The sequence below is a fragment of the Pinus tabuliformis genome, chromosome 3_2 (assembly GCF_031772625.1).
Source record: "Pinus tabuliformis cultivar Carrire ecotype Pingquan chromosome 3_2, CPIR1, whole genome shotgun sequence".
Classification (NCBI taxonomy): domain Eukaryota; kingdom Viridiplantae; phylum Streptophyta; class Pinopsida; order Pinales; family Pinaceae; genus Pinus; species Pinus tabuliformis.
Genome location: NC_142302.1, coordinates 675730624 through 675744055, shown reverse-complemented (window position 1 = coordinate 675744055; position 13432 = coordinate 675730624). Strand labels below are relative to the sequence as shown.

Here is a 13432-nt window from a genome sequence, read left to right as displayed (position 1 = left end):
TTACCTGCATACGAATTCTAAAACACAAAAAATAAACAATGTGAGAGCATAACACATAAAACACATATACACAGAGATTTTCCCCTGGATCCGAAAACCAGGACTACCAACTTGATTTTTCATTATGTTCCTTTCAATGTTATAATACATATTTATACATGCTGAAGCATCTAATACCATGGACTGAAAACCATTGCATCCAATACCATGGACCGAAAAACCATCACGTCCAAAAAACATGTGCGAAAATCATGCACAAAACCATAGGTGGGTCCGCCCAACCTAACATAGGGTCCAAAACCAAAATTTTCTGGGGCGCTGCCTCGGACCCCATAAAGTGGAGTTACGGGTGCCCCTCAAACCCCCTATTAACTATGTGGAAAGAATATAACACAACCCAACAAAATATCTGTGTGAGAAACACTATATTATGGTGAAGAGGTAGTGGTAAAGGTGGGCTCTCTTTTGGTGAAAAATCCATGCTATCTGCTATGGAATCCTCATGTTGGTCTTTGTTATATTTTTCATAAGATATTTGGTGTGTATTTAATATTTCTCATAAGATTTTATGGTCTCTATTTAATTCTCTTCTATTTTTTGATGTGCAGGATGTTCTTGATTGGCCATGGCACCATCGACACTTTTTGGGATTGCAGAGAAGAGTCTTTGTCTTCTATTTCTTGTTGTTTTGTTTTTGTTATTTTAATTTCTTTTTGCTATTGTGTGTTGTTCCTTGGTTTTTTTACAGCTATGGTTGTTATTTTTTTACATTTTTTAGCATGGCCATGCGAAATTGTAGTTTGGTATTTTTTTTTTTTCATGTTTGCTTAGTTTGGTACTTTTTTCATGTTTGTTTTGATTTGTTTTTTTTTAATTGATACCTTTGTTCATGGTTTTTGTTTTGGATTCTATGAGTGGGGAAATTAAGGCAAGGTTTATCAACACATTGTATGTTTAGCGTTGATGAAGATTCAACAGATGTCATGGGCAAAGATGGAGGTATGTATGAGGTAATTCACTAGTTTGTTGCTACATAACTTAATGGTTCCACTTTGTTTTAATTGAACTCTTTTGCTACTTATATCATGTGTGTTCATGTAACTTTATTGTAGGAAATATGTGTAAAGGAAGGTAACTGGAATCTTCAAGCATAAAGAAAACTTGCTTCTAATTGAGTAGAGTTTGTAGATATGGATGAAACAAAACAAAAGTTTCAATCCAAGTTATGGCCATATTAGTTTTCATCTATAATTGGGAGGGGTACTAAGCACAATTATAGGAAATATGTGTAAAGGAAGGTAACTGGAATCTTCAAGCATAAACAAAACTTGCATTTAAATGAGTAGAGTTCGTAGATGTGGATGAAACAAAACAAAAGTTTCAATCCAAGCTATGACCATATTATTTTTCATCTATAATTGGGAGGGGTGTTACAGGGAAAAATGTCTATGCAGAACTGCTAATCCCACTAAGGTGTGGTAGCTACCCTAGAAACAAACAAAGTAAAACTACTTGGGTTGCAGTGCCCAAAAATGTCTATAACAAGGGGTACTAAGCACTTTGTGCTATCCAAGTTATATGATCATATTAGTTTTCATCTATAATTGGGAGGGGTACTAAGCACTTTGTGCTATCCAAGTTATGACCATATTAGTTTTCATCTATAATTGGGAGGGGTACTAAGCACTTTGTGCTATTGGAGGGTGTGGTTTTCTTATGTGTGTATTTCAATCTCAACATTTTTATTAAAACACGACACATTTGTCCTTTTAGCTAGATAATATCTACAACTTTCTATATGTTTTCTTTATGTTTTTATGAAGGAGCCAAAGCATTATGGACTTCTTCCATCTTTCTATCATAGAGGAATGTACGTTTAACAAGAACTTACCACAAAAGCGATATAATGAACATAAAAAAATTGCCCTGTAAAAGGCTAGGAAAGAGTGCATCCAACTTTGGTATGTGTAGGGTTTATGGAGGGGGTCTGACTTCCTCACTCTAACAACTCCCTTTAGACCATATTCTACATACATATTTCTGCCATTTCTTTAATCATCTTTCGTTGGGCCTATTCTTACACTAACCTATCTCTAATATTGAGACGAAGCCTCATACCTCATCCTACATACATGTTTTTGCCATTTTTTAATCAACTTTACTTGGGCCTTAAGTCCACACTAACCTATCTTACATGTTTTTTCCATTTTTTAATCAACATTACTTGGGCCTTAATTCCACACACTAACCTATGGACGAAGCCTCAAAAAACCTAGGAACATAGACTAGCTAAAACCAAATACCTCATCCTACATACATGTTTTTGCCATTTTTTAATCAACTTTACGCCTTAAGTCCACACACTAACCTATCTTGAGACCAAGCCTCAAAAAAACCTAGGAACACAGACTAGCTAAAACCAAATAGGCTCTCTAAGTAGACAAAAAGGAGATGAAAGTGAGCCTCAAAAGAAACAAATGCATTAGAAGTTCAAAGTCCTGACATTCCCTTCATTCTGAAGTTTGAACACCTTATTTACTTTGGCACTTCTTATGATTCTTCCATCTTGCCACTTCACACAATAATGTGACTTCTAGTGGCTAATTCGTGTACCGTCTTGCCACTTCACACAATAATGTGACTTATAGTGGCTAATTCTTGTAAAGGGTCAAACAATTTCTAATCCATCTCTTGGGATTAAGATCCATTGTTGTCATATCACGAAGCTACATTATTCTTCACTGTACTATGTTATGCTAGTTTGAGGTGGAGGTGGAGGTCCCACACATGTTTGCTTTCATGTACTCATGATAGGTGTGACTATTTTTGGTGGCCAGTTGTCCAAGATTTGTTACTTTATAATGTTCTCATTACCCTAGGCATTAACATTAACATTGATATATCTAAGCAATAACCCTTATAATAAGTTGTAACCTAGGAATACAACAACTAAAATTGAACATGGTCTTTTACTAGACAACATGGAGATATAAGCATGCAACAAATGCATAAGAAGATTGAAGCCATTGCTTTATGTCCATTTTCAAGACTTTATCCACATGCACTTGCTATGATTTTTCTATCCAGCCATTCCACATAGTAATGGGGCTTCTAGCCATTAATAATGGTAAAGTGGGAAGTAACCTATTTATGATCCTTCTATTTGTGTGATTGTGATGGTTTGAACTTTGAGGTAGAGTGACCACATTTATTTGCCTACTTGCACCCGTCACATTTTTTTTAATAAGCAGACAAATCAATTATTCATAATGAACTCGGTTATAAGTAAATTTAATTTTAAATAAGGCGAATTAAGTTATCTATATAAAATTTGGAGAATATTAGTTTATGATGTTTCATTATAGACATTTTACATTTTGACATTTAGTCCCTCCCTTTGGCTAGGGACTATAGTTTTCATGCAACGATCAAAATCCTTTGAAGGTATATTAGTTTACTCAGTTCCATCATCTTTATCGTAAGTCCTATCAAATTTTAATATTTATTTAATTATTTATAAAAATGAATTCACTTTTATATTTTTGAAATTGAAAACATCCCTTGAATAACCAAGTTTTGGGAGGAATCATAACGTTGCCCCTAGACAAGAGGGAAGAAATTAGATCGCTAATGGAGTTCACTACGTAGGGTGCAGTTCAAGTCGTAGACTTCTGGAAAGAAACTAGTCCACAAGCCCAATGGCGGGAATGGAAAACAGAGAACAATTGGCCAGTGGACCGGGCCTTCAAGATTGGCTGATCTTAAAACAACTCCTTAGAGAAAGGAAAATCCAAGTGGTGTAGGATAAAATTAAGATGGGGCTATAAATCAAAAGGAATGTTCATTAGAAAGGAGGCCTATGGACTTGCGGCAAGTCATTCGAGGATACCTCAGGAACCCCTATGGAAGAAGATATGGACAACTAAATTGTGGTCGAAGGTCACACATTTCCTATGGCTAATTGGAAGGAGACAACTTTTAACTAAATTGTGGTCGAAGGTCACACATTTCCTATGGCTAATTGGAAGGAGACAACTTTTAACAAGGGATCACCTTCAAAGAAAAGGGTTTATATGCCCATCTCGGAGTCCTCTTTTTCAGCAACAAGAGGAAAGCGCAAAACATTTGTTGAATACTTATGTGGTTGTAGAATATTTGTGGAACAGGGTTCGGCCTTGTTCGGCCATTTGGACCGCACTCCCAATAGTTTGTGGGAAACCATAGAATCGTGGTGGGTATCCCTTTTTAAGAATGTTGTGGTCAATAGGGCTTGGATATTGGTCTTAGGATTTCTTCTTTGGAATGTTTGGAAGGAGCGAAACAAGATTATATTGAAAGACCAAAGAATGTTAGGAGACTTTGTTTGGAAAACCACGAAACACAACATGAAAGAAAAAATCTTCTTATACCTAAGTTGCACTGAAACGGATACGGGAATGAATACGGATACAGGGTTTGACATGGATATGACAAATTTTCAAAAAATCTGGATACGATACAACAAGGAAACGACATTGGTTTCCTTGTATATATATATATATATAACAAAATAAGAATTTCAAATTACCATTCATATTTTAGAATCTAGATTCTATATCTGAAAATACATAATCATCATCATAAATTCAAAATAAAAAAAATCATCATCATCAATTAAGCATAAACATTTTCATCATCATTAGTGATTATTATAACATTCAACATATTACCATCATCATTAGTAATGTGATCAGAAATGGTACAACATTTGTGCTTTCAGTCCGCATGGCAGATGGTATCTATCTTCCTTGCATGGAAATTAAAAGACCCGCTCGATCATTGGGATATTCTGTCAAGACCTATTTGAACATTTCAATCTTCTCAACATCACGTTGGTCTCGTCTCTTGACTATATGCAGACAAAAGATTGACTAGAGAAGATTTATTATATTGGAGAGATTTATGAAATCAAGAGCAAAATCATTGACAATTAACAAAACCTTAACCAAAGTGAAAATTAATTGCTCAAATAAATCTCTCTACGAAGACATTCATCAAACCCTGTTGTTTGTATTTTTGAAAATCTGTCTTGTTCTGTTTGTATAAAATTTTGAACAAATTTTCATATGTTTTAACATTTCAAAGGTGGATTCTGATCACTATTTTAGAAAAAAATTAAGAACCCTTGGAAATGTATCCAATTCCAAATCCGAACAAATTTTTTGAACAAATTTTCACACGTTTTAACATTTTAAAGGTGGATTTTGATCACGATTTTAGTGGATCCGTTTCCGGATTTCGAAAATCCGGAAACAGGTCCAAAAAAATTAAAAACCCTTGGAAACGTATCCAATTCCAAATCCGAAGTTTCTCATTTTTTGAAACACAACAAATTTCAATTTTCTACTCACCCTCACATGGTGCTTCCTTTGATACTGAAAAAATCATGTTGTTGCAATCTGGCTGCTCCCTTTGCCACTTAGCTTCTTCAAATTGGTTACCATGAAGGTGACCATGGACTGGCTGTCCATCATCCCAAATCTCTGAAGGATTCGAGATAATATGCTTACCCGGCTTCTCCCGTATTCCTAGTTATAAGAAGTAATGAATCCACCCAAAATTCCTCAATTTTAACTCAGAGATCAACACCCTCTAACACTAAAGCAGGCTTGATTGTTCCTTTTAACTCAGAGCTCAACACCCTCTAACACTGAAGCAGGCTTGACTGTTCCTTCTGGTCAGAAACAAGACATATAATAACAAGATTAACCTTGATTAATTAATCCAAGTCTCGTACAATGCCTTCTGGAGCAAACTATCCTTCATAATCCCCTCCCTCGGGAGTCAGGAATGCTTTCACAAATGAGAGTTACGTTTCATAGAAGGCTTTCACGAGCTTTTAAGATCTATATGTGCATATATATGTAGTGGCAGACGACCAGAATGATATGGCCTTATATGTATCAGTCCGTTATATTTTTTTAATATAATATCATGATGCTTTTTTCTCTGAAAAAAATATGTAGTGACATTTCCATTAGATGGGAATGAGACAATTCCATTAAAAACAAGAGAATGCCAAAAATGGCATATATATGTAGTGGCAGACGGCCAGAATGATATGGCCTTATATGTATCAGTCCGTTATATTTTTTTAATATAATATCATGATGCTTTTTTCTCTGAAAAAAATATGTAGTGACATTTCCATTAGATGGGAATGAGACAATTCCATTAAAAACAAGAGAATGCCAAAAATTTACGACCAACAAAATGCCCAAATGAATTGAACCACATCATTCCAACGCAATGGGAGGAAGGAGCAATTAAATAAATTATGTTTACGCTTGACAATTCCTTTGATGGCACGGGCTGAATGAAGAGGAAGACGGTCTATAAGGCAGCAAACAACCTCAAGAAAGAGAGAGATGCGCACAGCCTCAAGGAAGACAAACACACAGCGTGCAGGCTGGTTTTGGATGCCAACTGTCTTGAGATCTCAATTTGCTGATTTTTAATAACAAAATTGGAAATTCAGCTAAATAACTGCAACAGCTATTTAACTCAGTCCCAGTCCTTGAATTTGCTTAGCATAGTGATAAGTTGATAACCATAAATTCAAATCATGAGTCTAGAAGAGAGGGTTCAGAAATCAATATGCCCTATACAAAACAAGTGTTTATTCAGTCAAAAACTGCTTCAAATATAATGACTATGATCAATACAATTAAATTCAGACCTTTTAAGTTTTAATTCAACTTAAAAACTTATCTGGCAGACTTCAGAGAGATTGACTATGAACCTCCTCTTGCTTCCTGCTTAGAAATCACTTAAGCATATCTTCATCCTCAAAGTCATTTGATCTGTCATACTTTGACTTCTTCTGTCGAGGATGCTCAACATTAATAATGTCTTCTGCTGAAGTAAAATATTCTATTTTCCATTTTCTATGATGTTTCTCTTCATTACACTCGTTTTTGTAGTGCCATACTTGAGACACCGGAAACATTGATTGTTTTCCAAGGAAAAGCGCAAATACTCTGGCTTTAATTAGTGAAACCATTTGATCTCTTTCACTGAATAAAACACCGCAGCTCACTTTACTAGAAAACATTATCACATAGACTAGCCCTGCCCTATTCCAATGCGACAGAAATCGGAAGTCTGCATGATATTTTAAATATGTATTACGCCAGTCTGCCAAACTAGCTAGAAATTGCTGACCTTATCTCAAACTCAAATAGTATCGTATGCTGTTCACAAACCAGGCAAACATCCAACTAGCAATTACCTGACATTTAGCGAGAGATTGTGCAAGTGAGTATTCTGTTCGAGTTTAGTGTGCGTTTTCCTTGTGTATATCTTCATATTTTTGTATGACAGATTGTCTTGACTCTTGGAATAGGGGTTTTAATGGCAGTTAATGGTTTCAGAGTTGATGGATTGTTGGGTAACGATGGAATGGAGGATGCAACTATTCTCGTCAATTCATTCTGAGTCAACACCGCAGAGTCTGAATGAAAAAGATACTGTCAAAAGCTTCAAGGGTCAAACCTGTTCTTCTCCAACTAAGGGTATAGTGTATTGCTTTGTTGTTTTTTGGAATGCATTGAGCATTTCCATCTTAGTTGTTTTCTTATTTAGAAGCCATGTCTGTCTATATTCAGGTGATTGCATTAACGTGGATTCTTCTAACTGTATGGCCGCGTTTTCAGTACAGGTAAAGAAAATTTAATGGGCTTTTTGTCATCCTCATCTTTTTTCACTGTTGCATCTAGGTTTAAGATACGTTTTTCACTCTTTCATTGATTGTCCGCGTATTTTATATTCTGGTCTAGGAAGAAATTCACCTGAATCAGCCTCCAGTACTTCAACACAAAAGCTGTTCCCAATTGATTTGTCACGGAAGTTACAATTACAATCTGATGGTAACGAAATGTTCTCTGAACCCGATGGCTTCGGAGAGAACACGTGAAAACAAAGCAGCAGGTAGAAACGAAATGTTCTCTGAACCCGATGGCTTCGGACAGAACATATGAAAACAAAGCAGCAGGTAGAAATGATGGACGCGTGCATCATTTAGAGAAATCTATGGCTTGTGATGACTTTATTTGAAATAAATTTGTACTAGAACAAACAAACCAGGTCCTACCCAGGGCGACCTTCCTCGTTGAATTCTGTTAAGAGAACGAACTCTAATTTCATCTACGCGATTCAGTTCTCATTGGCAGGGGATCCAAGGTATGCGTATAGATATTTTCCTTCATATTCTCTCCATTGTCATTTCTTCTAATCACCTTGCGTATTTTTGGTTGGCAGAACCAATTGGTCATTTGTTGATATCTAGATATTTTGGCTGTAGCAATCCTAATGAAAAATGGGTTAATTTTAATTTATGGCCATCTCTGGTGAAAATATGCAGATGGTGAGCAATGCTGAAGATAAGCCACGCGGCCCATCTCTATCCGCTGCTTTCCATGATCATTGCAAGATGGAGCAGAAAGAATGTTAGGGATAGTTTCACGATCCCTTACCGTTTTGCCTCAAATAACCTTGACAGGTTCTTCATCTTATGAAAAACCCAATACCAGAGATTTCTGTGCATCAGTCAACGATCTATGTATAAGCAAATCTAACATACGCTTTAGAGATTATTTATTGCTGTTTCATTATTAAAGGGGATTGTATAAAATATCTACATGCATACCATTTTCAAATTTACATGTCTATTTTGTAACAGGGCATGCTAGGAAATGGTAGAGATATAACATTAATGGGATATTTTGGAATATTTTTAATAATAATCACATGTCAAAAGGCTGAGATTTATTATAGAAGTAATTATTCATTTTTTTGCTCTTTAGAATATGAAATATGGTTATTTGAGCTTGTGGTATTACTAAGCCATTACTAACAGTGTTAAATACCTTGCCCAGAAGCTTTTATGCTATTATTATTTTGCATCTATATGTTAATTCTAGGCTCCAGTATGGTAAACATTAGTCTCATTTTCACTTGGCAATTACTAGCAGTGTTAAATACCTTCTTGGCAATTACTAGCAGTGTTAAATACCTTGCACAGAAGCTTTTATGCTTTTATCGATTTGCATACAGAGGCTTCTTCATTCTGTTGGACAAAATTGCACTAGCTTATCTCATCATTTACACTCTCATCATTTGGAGCTCCTCAAATAGGAATGTATTTATGTTTTCACATTCAAAGAGCCGACTTTTGCTTGCCAATAGCCGGTGGTAGTAAATCTCCGTGAAAATGCTTTTCTGTTTCTTCTAAATTTGCCCACAAGAGGGGAGGGGAAGAAAGAATGCAGATCTTTTGTTTAAAATTATTTGAACAACTCATCCGGTTTTCATTCACTTAAATTATATATATATTGGTCCATTCCAGTTATTGGAAATTTAGAAAAATTCTGGTTCTGAAAACCATTTCAGATTGGGTTTATTTACAACATTTTATGTTTAGAAAAGCTACGATCAGATCAATTATGGGAAATAGAATTGACAATATTTTGCTCATTTGGGTTATTCAATCGAATTTGATTAGAAAGAAATCATATTTAAATATGTTTTACTTTCTTATTTTTCATTTTTAAGCCAAAATGTGATTGTTTTCTCTGTTTCCAGGTAGAGGATGCTTTGGAGGTTAGTCAGCTGACATTTCCGATGTGAGAGTAGGGGCTTCGGATACTCCCTTCAAAATTCTCCTGGAAATTCATGTTTAGGATGTATTTGTGGAGCCATTGTCACCAATTTTGAGAGGCTATGAAATCAAGTTTGATTGATTTTCACAGTTGTTCGTTGGATAATTTCCTGTTCAGTTGTATGCTTAGAGGCTGGAATTTGGTGCTGAGGAGAGCTTTGGCTTTCCGAAGAAAGCAGATTATAATTTATGCCTTCCAACAAGGATGGTCTGGTACAAACACAAATGGCTGTTGCTGTTCTAGATGGGTGCCTTAACAGTCAATATCATGGGTTCAAGGACATGGACGGGGGGAGGCGTGTATTCGTTCAAACAGACGCAGGCGGTGCATTGAGCATTGCACTGGACAGAGAAGACAATGCACACACTTTAAAAGAAGATGCAGATGGAGCTTGAATGTACCCACTGAAGAAAGTTCACTCACATTTGGAGGCACAGTGTTGAAGAATGATCCGAGTACAGTGCGAAACGATGCTTCTCTTCCTCTTACGAGAAGCCCATTGTTGATTGTCAGCTGCAAAGAGATAGAGGTAGGGCTGTTGAGATCTTGGAAGGAAGGTGCTGCACGAAAATTAACAAGTTGGTCAAAGACATGACTAAGGCAGTTGATCGTGGTGTAGATCCAATCCTTTGTTCGAGGTTGGCTGGAAATTACGGAGGTAGAAGTGTTGCCATCGTAAAACCAACAGATGAGGATCCCTTTGCTCCCAACAATCCAAAAGGATTTGTTGGCAAAGTTCTGGGGCAACCTGGTTTAAAGAGATAGGTTAGAGTTGTAGAAACAGTTATCAGAGAAGTTGCAGCATAACCATTTTGCAAATGTTCTTCCCACTGTGCTTGTCAAAACAACACATTCAATCATTTTTATGTAAAGTGACTACAAGGAAGAAAAGGATTAAGAGACAGACTGTTAATAAGATTGCTTCGTTTCAGCAGTTTGTCTCACATGATTGTGATGCCAGTGACCATGGAACATCTAGTTTCCCAGTGACCGCTGTACATAGGATTGGAATACCAGATATTAGGATATACTTAATACTGACAGACATGTAGGCAATCTTCTTGTGAAGAATATTGAAAATGTAAGAAGATATCCCCAAGTTGGAGTAGAATCCGTTGATATTACACCTATAGATCATGGTCTTTGCTTCCCAAAAAATCTATATACTTTGCTTCCCAGAAAATCTAGAGGTTCCTTACTTTGAGTGGCTCCATTGGCCTCAAGCTTCTATTTCTCAGAGTATGAATTGGAATATATTTATAAGTTTGATCCTACCAAGGATGCATAAATACTGAGACGGTAGTTAACCATGGTGGGAGAGGCTTGTTGAAGGGTTTTGATGCTGTCCACTATTTTCCTTAAAAAAAGGGTTGCCAAAGCTGGTCTTTGTTTTGCAGAAATCGGTGCAATGATGAGTCGTGAGTTTCATGGAGTAGAGGAGGAAACCAGTGAGCTTCAAGCGATTTACTTGACTGCTGTTAGTCTTTTGATGTGTAAGTTGGAAATTGATCAAGAAGTGTTTGTTGTTAAATCTGCAGGAGAGGATATTCGCTTGGAACCTTTTTCGGAAGAGGAACATTTGCCTGAACAATTTCAATTTGATATGGATTATGAAGATGATGGGGATTTCAGTTACATGAACTCTGTTATCAGTGGTTGGGTGAAGGAGTCGTGTGGCAGTTTCAACAACAGACTGGCTTCCATGGGAGCAAATCGTTTTAACGAGTTTCTAAATGTGCCTGAGTACAGTGGAGTCTCACTATTTTTCCCGTGTTTTTCCTCAACCAATTTCGAAAATAATGATATACAAATTCCTCCTGTTTCATATGGGACACTTAGAAATTGTCAAAGGATATATCAGATCTTCATTTGCATCAAACTGGCCTTCCCCAAGAACTCCTAGGGGATGATGCCGGTGTCCACTTTCAAAGCTGGAAGAGAGCATTTTTCATGGATGAAGATCATGACGATTTCAGTTAACATGAACTCTTATCAGTGGTTGGGTGAAGGAGTCGTGTGGCAGTTTTAACAACAGGCATAGGTTATGGGAGCAAATCGTTTTAACAAGTTTTTGCTTAACCAATTCCGAAAGAAATGATCTACAAATTCCTCCTGTTTCATATGGGACACTTAGAAATTGTCAAAGAGGTATCAAATCCTCATTTGCATCAAGCTGGCCTTCCCCCAAAACTCCTGGAGGATGATGCCGGAGTCCACTTTCAAAGCTGGAAGAGATTTCACCTCTAGAGGAAATGAAATGTAGGAGCCAGTTCCAGTGGTGAATGCAGGAGGGTTCTTTGAACCATAAAGGCTTTTTGTCTGTAGTGAGATTTATTAGGCACTCAAAGAGACATCACTGAGATGTATTAGTTTCTCATAGAGAAACATGTATTAGTTTCTCAAAGAGAAACCAGGGTTGCAGTAGACAAGGAGTCTTGGCTACTGGAGCAGTTCAAAGCGGGTATGAGCAAAATGCCAGGACTGAATACCATATCAAAGTCTCAGATATGAGTGAGCAAGAGTGGGCTTTGTTTATTGATACTTCAGAAGCGGTTTACAGATGCTTTTCCTTCAAGGAAAATCACAAGTTTAAATCAAAGGAAAATCACAAGTTTAAATCAAAGACACAGATTTGGTACTTCATGCCAAATTTTATTTCTTTTCTGTTGGAGAGTTTTTGGAACCGTTTAGTAGTTTCTTGCATCCTTCTTGTATCATAATGTACACTATTTGTATAATTTGTGGTCAAAATAACTTGCAAACATACTACTGTCTACTAATATCCGAGCCATTTAAGCATGATAATTGAGGTGCATAGTTGTAAGATGGTTGTTGCATATTAATCTGGTTTTTTGAAAGCCAGTTAATTCTGGCCTGTAAATATTTCAGTTGACTAACATAGTCATTGTATATTTTCTGGCTTTTTGAAAGCCATTTAATTCTGGCATGTGAATATGAATAGGATGGTTATTGCATATTAATTTGAGAGCCATGTAATTCTGGTTTGTAAATATTTCAGTTGACTAAGATAGTTATTGTATATTAATCTGGCTTCTTGAAAGCCATTTAATTCTGGTTAGTTGACTTATTTCAGTTGACTAAGATAGTTATTGTATATTAATCTGGCTTGAAAGCCAATTAATTCTGGCTTGTGAATATGAGTAAGATGGTCATTGCATATTAATCTGGCTTCTTGAGAGCCATTTAATTTTGGTTTTGTAAATATTTCAGTTGACTTAAACGTAATAATCGAGGTGCATATTTGTAATATGGTCATTGCATATTAATATAGGCCATTTATATTGTGAATATGACTAAGATGGTCATTGCATATTAATCTGGCTTCTTGAGAGCCATTTAATTTTAGTTTTGTAAATATTTCAATTTGAGGTGCATATTTGTAATATAGTCATTGCATATTAATATGAGCCATTTATATTCCGGCTTGTAAATATTTCAGTTGACTTAACTTAATAATTGAGGTGCATATTTGTAAAATGGTTATTGCATATTAATATGGGTGCTGGGTGTTTGTAGATATTTGTAAGATGGTCATTGGCTTCTTGAAAGCCATTTAATTCTGGCTTGTAAATATTTCAGTTTAAATATATAGTCATTGCATATTAATATGAGCCATTTATATTCTGGCTTGTAAATATTTTAGTTGACTTAACTTAATAATTTAGGTGCATATTTGTAAAATGGTTATTGCACAATGCATATTAATATGGGTG

At 36.0% G+C, this 13432-nt stretch overlaps 1 pseudogene across 1 annotated transcript; it reads left to right on the top strand.

Annotated features, from left to right (window-relative positions):
- The first annotated feature begins 619 nt into the window (after positions 1-619).
- Positions 620-12486, top strand: LOC149182453 (phosphatidylinositol 4-kinase gamma 7 pseudogene; annotated as a pseudogene). The gene is made up of 4 exons (XR_016257615.1): positions 620-999; positions 7413-7553; positions 7647-7699; positions 9622-12486. The product of XR_016257615.1 is annotated as a phosphatidylinositol 4-kinase gamma 7 pseudogene (transcript).
- Positions 12487-13432: the final 946 nt, after the last annotated feature.